Raw genomic sequence first — 11912 nt, 5'->3', positions numbered from 1 at the left:
GCTCAGAGAATGTAACACCCTTTTGGACTCACTGGCCAATCAAAAATTATCTACTGAAAAACAAGCCTCCTACACCAGGCTCCTGGTGCACTTTAGCCTAGAGGCAGGGAAGATCTTTAAATTTACATTGCCATTACACCAACTCAAATAAAAATGGAATCCCATGGCCTATATGCTGATATAGGTAACCACAAATTAATGTTATCTATTTTCTTGTATTTTTATTTATTTTGTTAAAATTTCCCACTTACATTTCAATATGATTAAGGTTGCACTCTGGCATTTTGAAGGTGCATGTGGTGGGTCTCAAGTTTGATGCCTTTGTCTATATGACATCTGCATTTCCAAAGCTTAACAGTCACAACAACTATCTCAATCCAAAATACTTCTCAGTCTAGATAAGATATGGTACAGTTAGGAATGTGATCATTTATTGGAGAATATAGCATGTGTGTATACACACATAATACTCTTACAGCTCTTACACACATAAATAAGTGATATACATTAATGTTATGTATGTGCACTTATTTATGTTTGTAAGAGTTGTGTTGGGTGGGTGTTTTTCCATTTCGTCAACAAAGTTTAAGTATGTCTATGTGTTTGTTTAAATATAACTTGCTGAGAGGCAAAAATAGATATCTTTAGCATCTTCTCCTTGTTCCCTTCTTCAAAGTAGACTATGATTCCTGCGAGGAAGCTGGAGATTGGAGCTAAAAACTTGATCACTTTGGTCTACTCAGAGAGAGGGGATAATAAACTACAATTATATCTATCTACTCCATAAATTATTTCTCCTAGGTGAAAAAACTATAAGGTGCATGTTAATTTCCTGAGTGCCATTCATTAATGAACAAAGAAGAGCTCCAAGCTTTAGATCTAAACTTTATGGTCAAAGCTTGATCTCTTTCATTTTAGATGCCAATTCAACAATGAAAACATAGCAAATGACAAATAAACCCTTTTATTCTATTCAACAACAAAGAAATAAGAGAAACTCTATGTAAAAAAAAAATAAAAAATAAAATACAGAATGAAGAAGTTCTCTCACTGGGAGCAAGGTAGTTCAATTCAACCAAAAGAAAGAGTTCAAAATCTCACTGGAAGGGAACTTTCCCAGAAATCTCTACTGTATGAAGTTGGAGATAGGGGCATGATAGAAAAATTCTGTTTAACTATGTGTCAGTTCCTTTTAAGAGTCTCTCCCTTCAGAGAATTTAAAAAGTTTGGAATTGATGCTTTCTCTTTCAAAGTTGGAAATCAACTCTCATTACATCTCCCTAACCTATAAGTATGGGGGTGTTGAGTAATAAATCTCCACTAATAAGGAGAGAATATCATATGTTTGACCCTCTGAGCTAAGGTTCATTCGTGTAAAAATGCACACAAAACAAATGCAAGTTTTGATAGACATAATTTCTCTTCCAGTCCTCCCTTCTGCAGCTCACCATATCAAGACACATTTACAAAAGCTACAGTTTTATCTAAAGGATTGGTCGGAGTGGGGGTGGGGGTGGAATCAGGACCATTTTTTAATAGATATCATTACTGAAGATTGCACTTATATATATTCAGTGATAATATATTGAAATAGAAGTTCAACTTAATAGTTCAAACCAATGAGTATTTTTCAAGTATGTACTGCATGTCAGCTACTGTGCTTTATATGTAAAAAAGTAAAAGAAAGTCAATCTCTACCCTCAAGCAATTCAAATGGGGTAAGATCAACTGCACACACACACACACACACACACACACACACACACACACACAAAAGATGAAGGGGCTGATGTAAGGGCATACCTGGTATGGAAGAATGACATTCCATGAAGTTGAAATCAAGTGGAGCTACTAATGGAAAATGAAGAATAAAACTTCTGGAATTGTTTTATTCTGATTAGGGATTAATCACTGAAACCACCATACCCACTGGAAAATGTTGAAGTATCATAGATTTAGAGCTTAGAAGGGATCTCAGAGGCTACCTAGTTCCATATCCTCATTTTAAAGTTGCAGAAACTGAGCCCCCAAAATGTTCATAATTTGAGAGAATAACATAGATTCTTTGTGAGGACTTAGTTGTCTTTGAAAATATAAAATTACTATCATAACAATAAATCTTATGATCAATGAAGAAAATTGAAATATATTCAATGAATTTTAAATTTACTGGTAAATTAGAAGATATTCTTAAGCTTATGTGAATTTCTCTTTTTTAGTATTTTGATATGTATTTCTATAAAACCATGGGGAATTGACTTAAACTTTCAATACCTTAGGCAATTTGCTAAGAATGTAAGTAACAGGTGACTTTTTCAAACTTTAAAAGTGGAAAGAATGTCCACATGAGAATTTCCACATAACAATGAAAGCATAGATGGAGAATAATCTTTGTGCATTTGTCATCATATGATATATTTGCTTTTGTAGGACCAGAATGCTTTAAAACATTAAAAGTGCTTCAGTCCAGCAATAAGGGTCTGCTTTATTATGTGCATTTAGTATGTGTACCTTTTCCCATTCTCTGTAACATTTCTATATTTTCTTTTTCTTGCAGTACACTTCTTTCCTTTTTAAATATTCTTAATCTGAAGGAAGTAGAAGAAAAAGAGTAATATATAAAATCACTACAAAATAATATGTGAAAAACAACAAAAATCTGGTAAAATATAATATTTAGCATTAGTGCTTTGCTGCAAAAGTTTAAGGATTAAACTTCCAATTTATTTCTTATGGTTTATTTTTAGGGAATGTTCCTTTTGGGGGGATTTATTTGGGAGTTTGTTAAAAGTATCTCTGGGGTGAAATTAAAATGTGTCAATCCAATCATTTATTTCTTTTAAATATACTCTAAATAGTTAAAAAATATAATTTGAGGATTGCACTAAAAGTTGGAAATTCTGTATTCAAATTCTGTAGGATTTATGATGAAAGTTTCTTTCCATATAGAGAGAAAGAACTGGTAGAGCCTAAATGCATCTGGAAGATATATTTTCTTTATTTTTTTCTGCTTTTTTCTCACAGGATAACTTACATGGAAATGTGTTTTGTATGACTGACTACACAGGTATAAATAATTTCAGATAGCTTGCCTTCTCATTTTGGGGTAATGGAGTGAGGAAGAGAATTTGTGACTCAAAATTAGGGGGAAATGAATGTTAAAATTGTTTTTACATGTAATTGGGAAAAAATAAAATACTAAATAAGATTTTTAAAAATGTCTAGTTATATGTGGTCTTACTTAAGCAAGTCATGTCATATCTATTGACCTAGGTTCCCATGTCCATAAACAATCAAAATAAAAATATAGCTTAGAATGAACAAAGAAGTTTGCAATGTTTTTAAAGAAATTTTAAATTATTGGAAAATTAGGGAATGACACTAAAGTGACATGAATTTATATATTTCGGTATTTTGATATTACTATCAAACTGGGGTGTAAAGTATATTTAAGGAAGACTAGTACCTCTGCTATGATGGCTGCTGAACCCTTTTCAGTGCTGCTTTCCACCTTTGGTGTCCACCTGTTCCACCTGACTCTTACCTATGGCTGTAAGAAACTGTAGCATGTGCCATACCCCATTAAACCATTTTTGGCAGATAGGCTAAACCAGGTTGAAGGTAACTGTGGGGTCTCAAACCCATGAGTGACTTATGGGGAGGAGGTCTACTACAATTATGTGAAGACTTCCCCTAGTGGAATGGGAGGATGAGAACAATCTGTTCCAAGGGCCATGAAAGTAGCTGAAGACGGCACTATGGATTACTAAGAGATTGGTGAGACATTGAGGACTCCAAAGTACCCACTGCATCTTGAGTCATCACCAGCCTTCTTTATTCTGTACTGTCCCTGTAATGTGATGACTGAGTGAGGTTGACAACTTTGTGCAACCCTGCTTCACTTAAAACCAATTTACCCATCAATCAAAAGACACCACCCATAGCATGTTATAATTTTACCTATCTCAAAGTCCTGTGGCAATAGTCAAACAATGAAGCAGCAAGTGCAGATGCATTGGGAGCTATACTTACAATCCTGTATACAAGTGGCTCAGACCCTAGGGTTGTTTCTTCACTGGAGTGAAGAGTGGGATTCAGCAACCCGCTGGGGGTATGAGCAGCATTTTAAACACACGGCCTTGTTTCACTCCATTGGTGACTGTGAAAGCATGAGAGCATTGTCCATTTTTTGTTTTTATTTCTAAAAAAGATGTTATAGGTCTTCATAGAACTGATAATCTTTAGCCCCTTTGGAATCAATGTTTGCAGTATAGACTTTGGATTTGAACAAATATAATTTGGTCATTTTTGAGATTTTAAGCCAACACTGATTTTTGCACTCTTTTTTTGACTATGAGAGCTACTGCAATTTTTCTAATGTATTCTTGGACACAGTCATATATGTACTGATCACTTGAATTAAATTCATTCATTCCCATCTACTTAATTTCACTGACACCCAAAATATATATATTTTTAATATATCCATACTGTGGTTGACCACATGTAGCTTATCTTGGTTCATAGATTAGATATTCCAGCTTCCTATGCCATGCTGATCTTTACAGCATCAAAATTTTCTTTCATAACCAGAGACATCTGGAGCTTAGCTTCTTTTTGGCTTCAACCCAGATAGTTCATTAGTACTGGAATTGTTTGTAGTTGTCCTCTGCTCTTTCCCAGTAAGCTATTTAAAACTTAAAAGATGATGCTGTTAAAGTGGTACATTCAATATGTCAGCAAATTTGGAAAACTCAGTAGAGAAAACTGAATTGGAAAAGATCAGTTTACATCCCAAATCCTGAGGAAGAGTATTGACAAAGAATGTTCAAATTACTTACCAATTGTACTTATTTCACACACCAGCAAGGTTATGCTTAAGCTTCTGCAAGACAGGTTTCAGCATTATATGAACCAGAAATCACCATAAAAACAGGCTTGTTTTCAAAGAGTCAGAGTAAGTAGACCAAATTGCCAATGTTTGAAGTACTATGGAGAAAGCAAGGGAGTTTCAGGAAAAAAAAATCAACATTTGCTTCATTTACTACAATTGTGTGTGTAAGAAAAAAATGTAGCAAATCTTCAACGAATTGGGATTAAACATCATTTTACTTTTCTCCTAAGAAACCTTTATGCTGGTCAAAAAGCAACTGAACATGAACAACTGATTGGTTTAAGATTGGAAAAGGAGCATGAAAAGGTTATGCTTTTTTAAATTTAACTTAAAACTCAACTCAATTTTAAAATTTAACTTGAATGCAATGTATATCATGTGAAATTCCCATCTGGAAAAATCAAAAGTAGGAATTAAGGTCACCAGGAGAAATATAAAAAATCTAAGATACGCAAATTTTATCAGTCTGATAGCAGAAAATGAAAAAGAATTAAACCTTTTGTTAAGGGTTGGCAAAAGAAAGTATAAAGATAGGTTTTCAGCTCAACATTAAAAGAAGTACGATCGTAGCAAAAGGTCCCATAACTTTCAGGCAAAGACAAAGAAAATAAATGGAAGCAGTGTCTGATTATATTGCCTTGGACTCAAAGATCACTGCTGACAATGGATATTGTATGGATATGAAATTAAAAGACACTCGCTCCTTGGCAGGAAAGATGGTAAATCTGGACAGTTTACTTAAAAAGTAGAGAAATAACATTGTTGACAAATAATCAAAAGTATGTTTTGTTTTGTTTTGTTTTTGTTTTTTTCTCCCAATAGCAACATATGTCTGTGGGATTTGACTATAAGGAAAGTTGAATGGCACAGATTAAACACTTTTGAGTTGTGGTGCTGGAGAAGACTTTTGAGAGGCACTTGGACAGCAAGGAGGTCAATTCAGTCAATAGTTAAATTTGAATAATTTAGTCTGTTCACTGGAAATTCAAATACTAAAGCTGAAGCTAAATATTTGGACCACATAATGAGAAGGCAGGACTCCTTGGAAAGACCCTGCTATTGGGAAACATGGAAGGCAAAAGGTAAAGGGGATAGCAGAGGATGAGATGGATAAATGTTATATAATAATGCATTTTATACGATAATATTAATGTTAGACTTTGTATTTGAATATATTTTTACCTCTTGTTGCTATAATTTACATTGTGATAGTTTTCATTTACAGTGCTTTTGTCTCTAATTCTTTCACTCTTCATTGTTTCATACAAACCTTCCCATGTTTCTTTGTCTTCCTCATGTTCATTATTTGTTACATAGAGATTGTTTATTATATTAGAAATGAAGTTTTTTTAGTGATGTGTCAGTCGTTGAATGCAAATATAGTTTCCAATTCTATCAAACATTTAAAGAACAAATGATTCCAATATTCCACAAACTATTTGAGAAAATTAGTGAAGAAGGAGTCCTACCAAATTCTTTTTATGACACAAATATGGTACTGATACCTAAATCAGGAAGAGATAAAACAGATAAAGAAAACTATAGACCAATCTCCCTCATGAATATAGTTGCAAAAATTCTAAATAAAATACTAGCAAAAAGACTACAGCAACTTATCTCAAGAATAATACACTTTGATCAGCTAGGATTTATTCCAGGAATGCAAGGATTTTTTAATTTTAGGAAAACCAGGGGCAGCCAGGTAGCACAGGGAGTAAGAGCACCATCTCCAGTCTCAGGATGACCTGGGGATTGAATCCGGGCTCAGACACTTAGCACCCACCAGAAACATCTGGCCATGTAACCTTGAGCAAGTTACTTAACCCTGATTGCTTTAAAAATATATTAGGAAAACCATCAATATAATTTATCATGTCAGCACTAAAACTAGCAGAAACCACATGATCATCTCAATAGATTCAGAAAAGGCTTTTGACAAAATACAACATCCATTCCTATTAAAAAACATTAGAAAGTATAGCAATAAATGGAGCCTTCCTTAAAATAATAGGTAGCATCTATTTAAAGACATCAGCAAGTATTATATGTAATAGGGAGAAGCTAGAAACATTTCCCATGAAATCAGGGGTGAAACAAAGGTGTCCCCTATCACCCCTCTTATTCATTCTGGTACTAGAAATGATAGCAGTAGTAATTAGAGAAGAAAAAGAAATCAAAGGAATCAAATTAGGCAAAGAAGAGACCAAGCTATCCCTCTTTGCAGAGGATATGACGATATACTTAGAGAATCCTAGAGAATGAAGTAAAAAACTACTTGAGACAATAAAAAAAATTGGCAATGTTGCAGGATATAAAATAAACCCACATAAATGCTCAGCTTCTTATATATTTCCAATGAGATTCAACAGCAAGAGATAGAAAGAGAAATCCCATTTAAAGTTACTGTAGACATTATAAAATATTTAGGAATCTGCCTGCCAAAACAAACCCAGAACCTTTATGACCACAACTACAAAACACTTTTCACACAAATAAAGTCAGATCTAACTAATTGGAAAAATATCAATTGCTCATGTCTGGGTTGAGCTAATATAATAAAAATAGCAATTTTACCTAAATTAAATTATATATTTAGTGCCATACTAATTAATTTACCAAAAAACTACTTTATAGAGCTAGAACAAATAGCAACAAAATTCATTTGGAAGAATAAATGGTCCAGAATATCAAGCAAACTAATGAAAAGAAATGCTAGGGAAGGTGGACTAGCTTTACCAGATTTCAATCTGTATTATAAAGCAGCAGTCATCAAAACTACTTGGTACTGGCTGAGGAATAGAGGCGTGGATCAATGGAGTAGATTAGACACATGAGATTCAGAAGTCAACGACTATTGTAATCTATTGTTTGATAAACCCCCAGACCCTGGTTTTTGGGATAAGAACTCACTATTTGATAAAAATTGCTGGGAAAACTGGAATATAGTATGGCAGAAACTGGGCATAGACCATTATCTAACACCATATACCACAATCAAATCTAAATGGGTGCATGATCTAGTTATAAAGGTTTATACTGTAAGCAGTCTCAGAAAACAAGGCACAGTTTACTTGTCAGATTTGTTGAGAGGGAAAGACTTTATGACTAAACAAGAATTAGAGAATATTATAAAATATAAAATGGATAATTTTGACTACATGAAATTGAAAAGCTTCTGTACAAACAAAGCCAATGTAAACAAGATTAAGAAGGAGGTGGGAAATTGGGAAAGAATCTTTACAACCTTTGTCTCTGACAAAGGAATCATTTCTAAAACATACAAAGAATTGAGTCAAATTTATAAGAATACAAGTCATTCCCCAATTGATAAATGGTCAAAGGATATGAACAGGCAGTTTTCAGAGAAATAAATTAAAGATATCTATAAGCACATGAAGAAATGCTCTAATTCACTATTGATTAGAGAAATGCAAATCAAAACAACTCTGAGGTACCACATCTCACCAGTCAGATTGGCTAAGGGGACAAAACAGGAAAATATTAAATGCTGGAGAGGATGTGGGCAAACTGGAACACTAATGCATTGCTAGTGGAGTTGTGAACTGATCCAGCCTTTCTGGAGAGCAATCTGGAATTATGCCCAAAGGGCTATAAATATTTTCATGCCCTTTGATCCAGCAATACCACTCCTAGTGTTATATCCCAAAGAGATCATAGAAGTGGGAGAAAGACCCATATGTACACAAATGTTTATAGCAGCTCTTTTTGTGGTGGCAAAGAATTGGAAATTAAGAGGGTGCCCATCAATTGGGGGATGACTGAACAAGTTGTGCTATATGCATGTTATGGAATACTAATGTGCTATAAGAAAGGAGGAGCAGATGGTCTTCATATTTACCTGGAGAAGCTTATACAAAGTGATGCTGAGTAAGAAGAGTAGAACCAGGAGAAATTTATACACAATTACAGACACAACGTATGTGTGATGACCAACTTTGGTAGACTGGACTCCTGTCAGCAATGCAGTGATACAAGTCAATTCCAAAATGCTCATGATGGAGAGAAATATGTCCATCCAGAGAAAGAACTAGAAAGAACTGAGTTTATATCCAGGTGGAAGCAAAATATCGGATCTTTTTCCTACTCTTATTTGATTTTATGTCCTCTTTACCATTTTTCATTCCAGCTGACTGTAGCGGCAAGCACCCAAGCCTCCTCAGGTTTTGCTGCCACCACAGGTTCTTGGATCTGCTTTGATAAAGGAAAGCAACTCAAAATGGGTTAACAAGCTTACTCTAATCACTCAAACATGTATCTTTACCTAGTTCAGGGGAAAGAGGTCAGCACCTGGAATTTCAGAATATACAGACAGAATTATCAAGACAGAAACAGATCAAGTAGACAGATTTCAAACTGTCCAACCATTACATGCATACCCAATCAACATCTGGGTTTCAAAGCAGGGGGGGGCGGGGCGGGGGGCTTCTGGACAATGGCTTTCCAGAATCCAGATCAAATCACAGAACACTTTTCAAAGTGAGCCCCAAAACAAAGCTACACATCAGGGCTTATAAAGCCTTCTTCTGGACCCACTGGCCAATCAAAAAGTATCTACTGAAAAACAAGCCTCCCACCCCAGGCTCCAGGTGCACTTTAGCCTAAGGGCAGGGAAGATCTTACAAATTTATATTCCCAGTAAACTGACACAATTCGTCTGTATAACCTGACTAATGTGTAATGTGAAAGTATTTACAGATCCTATATTTGACTATATGACGCCATGGAGGGGAAGGGAGGGGAGGGGGACAAAATGTGAAACTCAAGGAATTGTGGAATTGAATCCTGTAAACTAAAAGGAAACAAATTAATTTTAAAAATTTTAATAAAAAATATAGATACAAAAAACATTTTAATAACTCAAATGTATTGTTTGTTTTTTATAAACCCCTTGAACATTACTTTAAGAATGAAAAAATCACAGGAGGGGGGAGGGGGGGAAGGGGACCCTTAGGAGTCTCGCAGCAGCAGCAGGCAGGCGGCCCAGTCCAGGCTCCCATCCCACCAGTCATCCACACAGCCCTTGGGGGACAGCCTGCGGGGCACGGGGATGGGAGGGAGTCCTGGACGGGTCTCTCTGCCCAACGCTGTCAGCCATCCATCTCTTTCTCTCCCTCTCTCTCTCTCTCTTTCTCCCTCTCTTCCCTCTTCTTCCCCCTCTCCCATTTCGTTCTTTCTTTTCCTCTCTCCCTCCCTAGTTCCCCAGGCTCATGTCTGAGGAGTGCGGGCTGACTGCAGGGGGATGCGGAAAGGCAGCGAGGACCGGGGCCTGGTGAGCGCCGAGGGTGTGGCAGAAGAGGACTCTTGCTCCTCCTTGGCCCAGCTGTCTCCGTTCTTGTCGCTGAGGTCCATGGCCTCCGCCCGGCTGCCCCCCAGCCAAATGCGTGTGCAGCAGCTGTGGCCTGGAGGTCGTGGACAAGTACCTCCTCAAGGTGAATGACCTATGTTGGCATGTCATGTCTCTCTCGTGTACTGTCTGCCGGACCTCCTTAGGAAGGCACAACAGCTGTTACATTAAAGATAAAGACATTTTCTGCAAACTCGATTATTTCAGAAGATACGGAACCCGCTCTTCTCACTGTGGGAGACACATCCACTCTACTGACTCAGTCCAGAGGGCCAAGGGGAACATCTATCACTTGGCCTTCTTTCCGTGTTTTTCCTGCAAGAGACAGATCTCTACTGGAGTGGAATTTGCTTTGGTTGAAAAGAAAGTCCGCCATAGAGCGCATTATGACTGTATCATGGACAATTTAAAGAGAGAAGTTGAAAATGGGAATGGAATTAGCGTGGAAGGTGCCCTGCTCACTGAACAAGACATCAATCATCCCAAACCAGCCAAGAGAGCTCGGACCAGCTTTACTGCTGATCAGCTCCAGGTCATGCAGGCCCAATTTGATCAGGACAATAACCCAGACGCTCAGACGCTTCAGAAACTTGCAAAAAGAACAGTCTTGAGCAGAAGAGTTATACAGGTTTGGTTCCAAAATTGCAGAGCTCGGCCGTAAGAAACACGTTAGCCCCAATCATTCTTCCATGGCTCCAGTGATGGAGGTTCAGCCTTCACGGCTGTCTCCTCCCATGTTAGAAGAAATGGCTTATTCTGCATATGTGGATGGGACGGTGTTGACGGACCTGCACAGTTATATGGATACTCATTCACCGACAGCCCTTGGACTCCAGGCCTTGTTAGCCCACTCGATGACACAGCTACCAATGTCATACCTAATTTCTATGTTTCAGGGATAGAAATTCTGCAGGATATAATCTGCAGTCATTTATTGTGTATTAAAAATCATAGAAAATGTTCATGTTAATTTTTAATTTAACATCCAAAGCATCTTCAAAATCATTTTGTTGCCCATATACGTAAATAGGGTTGGCCTGCAAGACACTTTTGTTAATTCTTCCTGTTTCTAAAAGAGAAAATGTTTACAAGATGACTCTGTCCCCTTTGTATTGTCTGGAAGTAGTTTTCTCTAGCTGTGTGTCCGTTAATTTATTCGTCATCGAAAGAGCACTTTGACTAAAAGAGAGGACTGATAAGTGTGCAAAATGCTTACAATTCTTTGTGAAATTGTAGTTTATCATCCGTTTGTATCTGTAAGTAATTGTTATGAAATATTACCTGGACTTTTTGAGTTACATACAACTTATACTTTTGAAGTCTGTAGCTGTGAATTTGCAACTGAAATTTATTTTGCCAATTGGCTTTTCCCCCTGAATGAGATGAATAAAGCTTCTGTCGTGGCATGCCACCCCCCCCCCCCAAAAAAAAAAAAGAATGAAGAAATAAAAGTATATTTATTTTAAAAATTAAAAAATTCATATGAAATTCTGAAATTTTTTACAAATAAAAATTGCTTAACAAATTCAAAGTTTCATCAGCAGTCAATTGTTTTGCTTATCTTCTCTAACTTCCTCCAAAAAATGAGTTTACCCATGCTTCAATACTTTTGCTAAATTAATGGATTGGTGGTGATACTTCATGATTCAGGGT

The 11912-nt window shown here is 36.4% G+C and overlaps 1 pseudogene; it reads left to right on the top strand.

Annotated features, from left to right (window-relative positions):
• The first annotated feature begins 10122 nt into the window (after positions 1-10122).
• LOC138170869 (LIM/homeobox protein Lhx8 pseudogene) lies at positions 10123-11105 on the top strand (annotated as a pseudogene).
• Positions 11106-11912: the final 807 nt, after the last annotated feature.

Source organism: Petaurus breviceps, unplaced genomic scaffold (assembly GCF_028583685.1).
Source record: "Petaurus breviceps papuanus isolate PSGF00001 unplaced genomic scaffold, PetGlider_PUasm1.0 40, whole genome shotgun sequence".
Lineage (NCBI taxonomy): Eukaryota > Metazoa > Chordata > Mammalia > Diprotodontia > Petauridae > Petaurus > Petaurus breviceps.
This window is presented reverse-complemented; position numbering and strand designations above follow the sequence as displayed.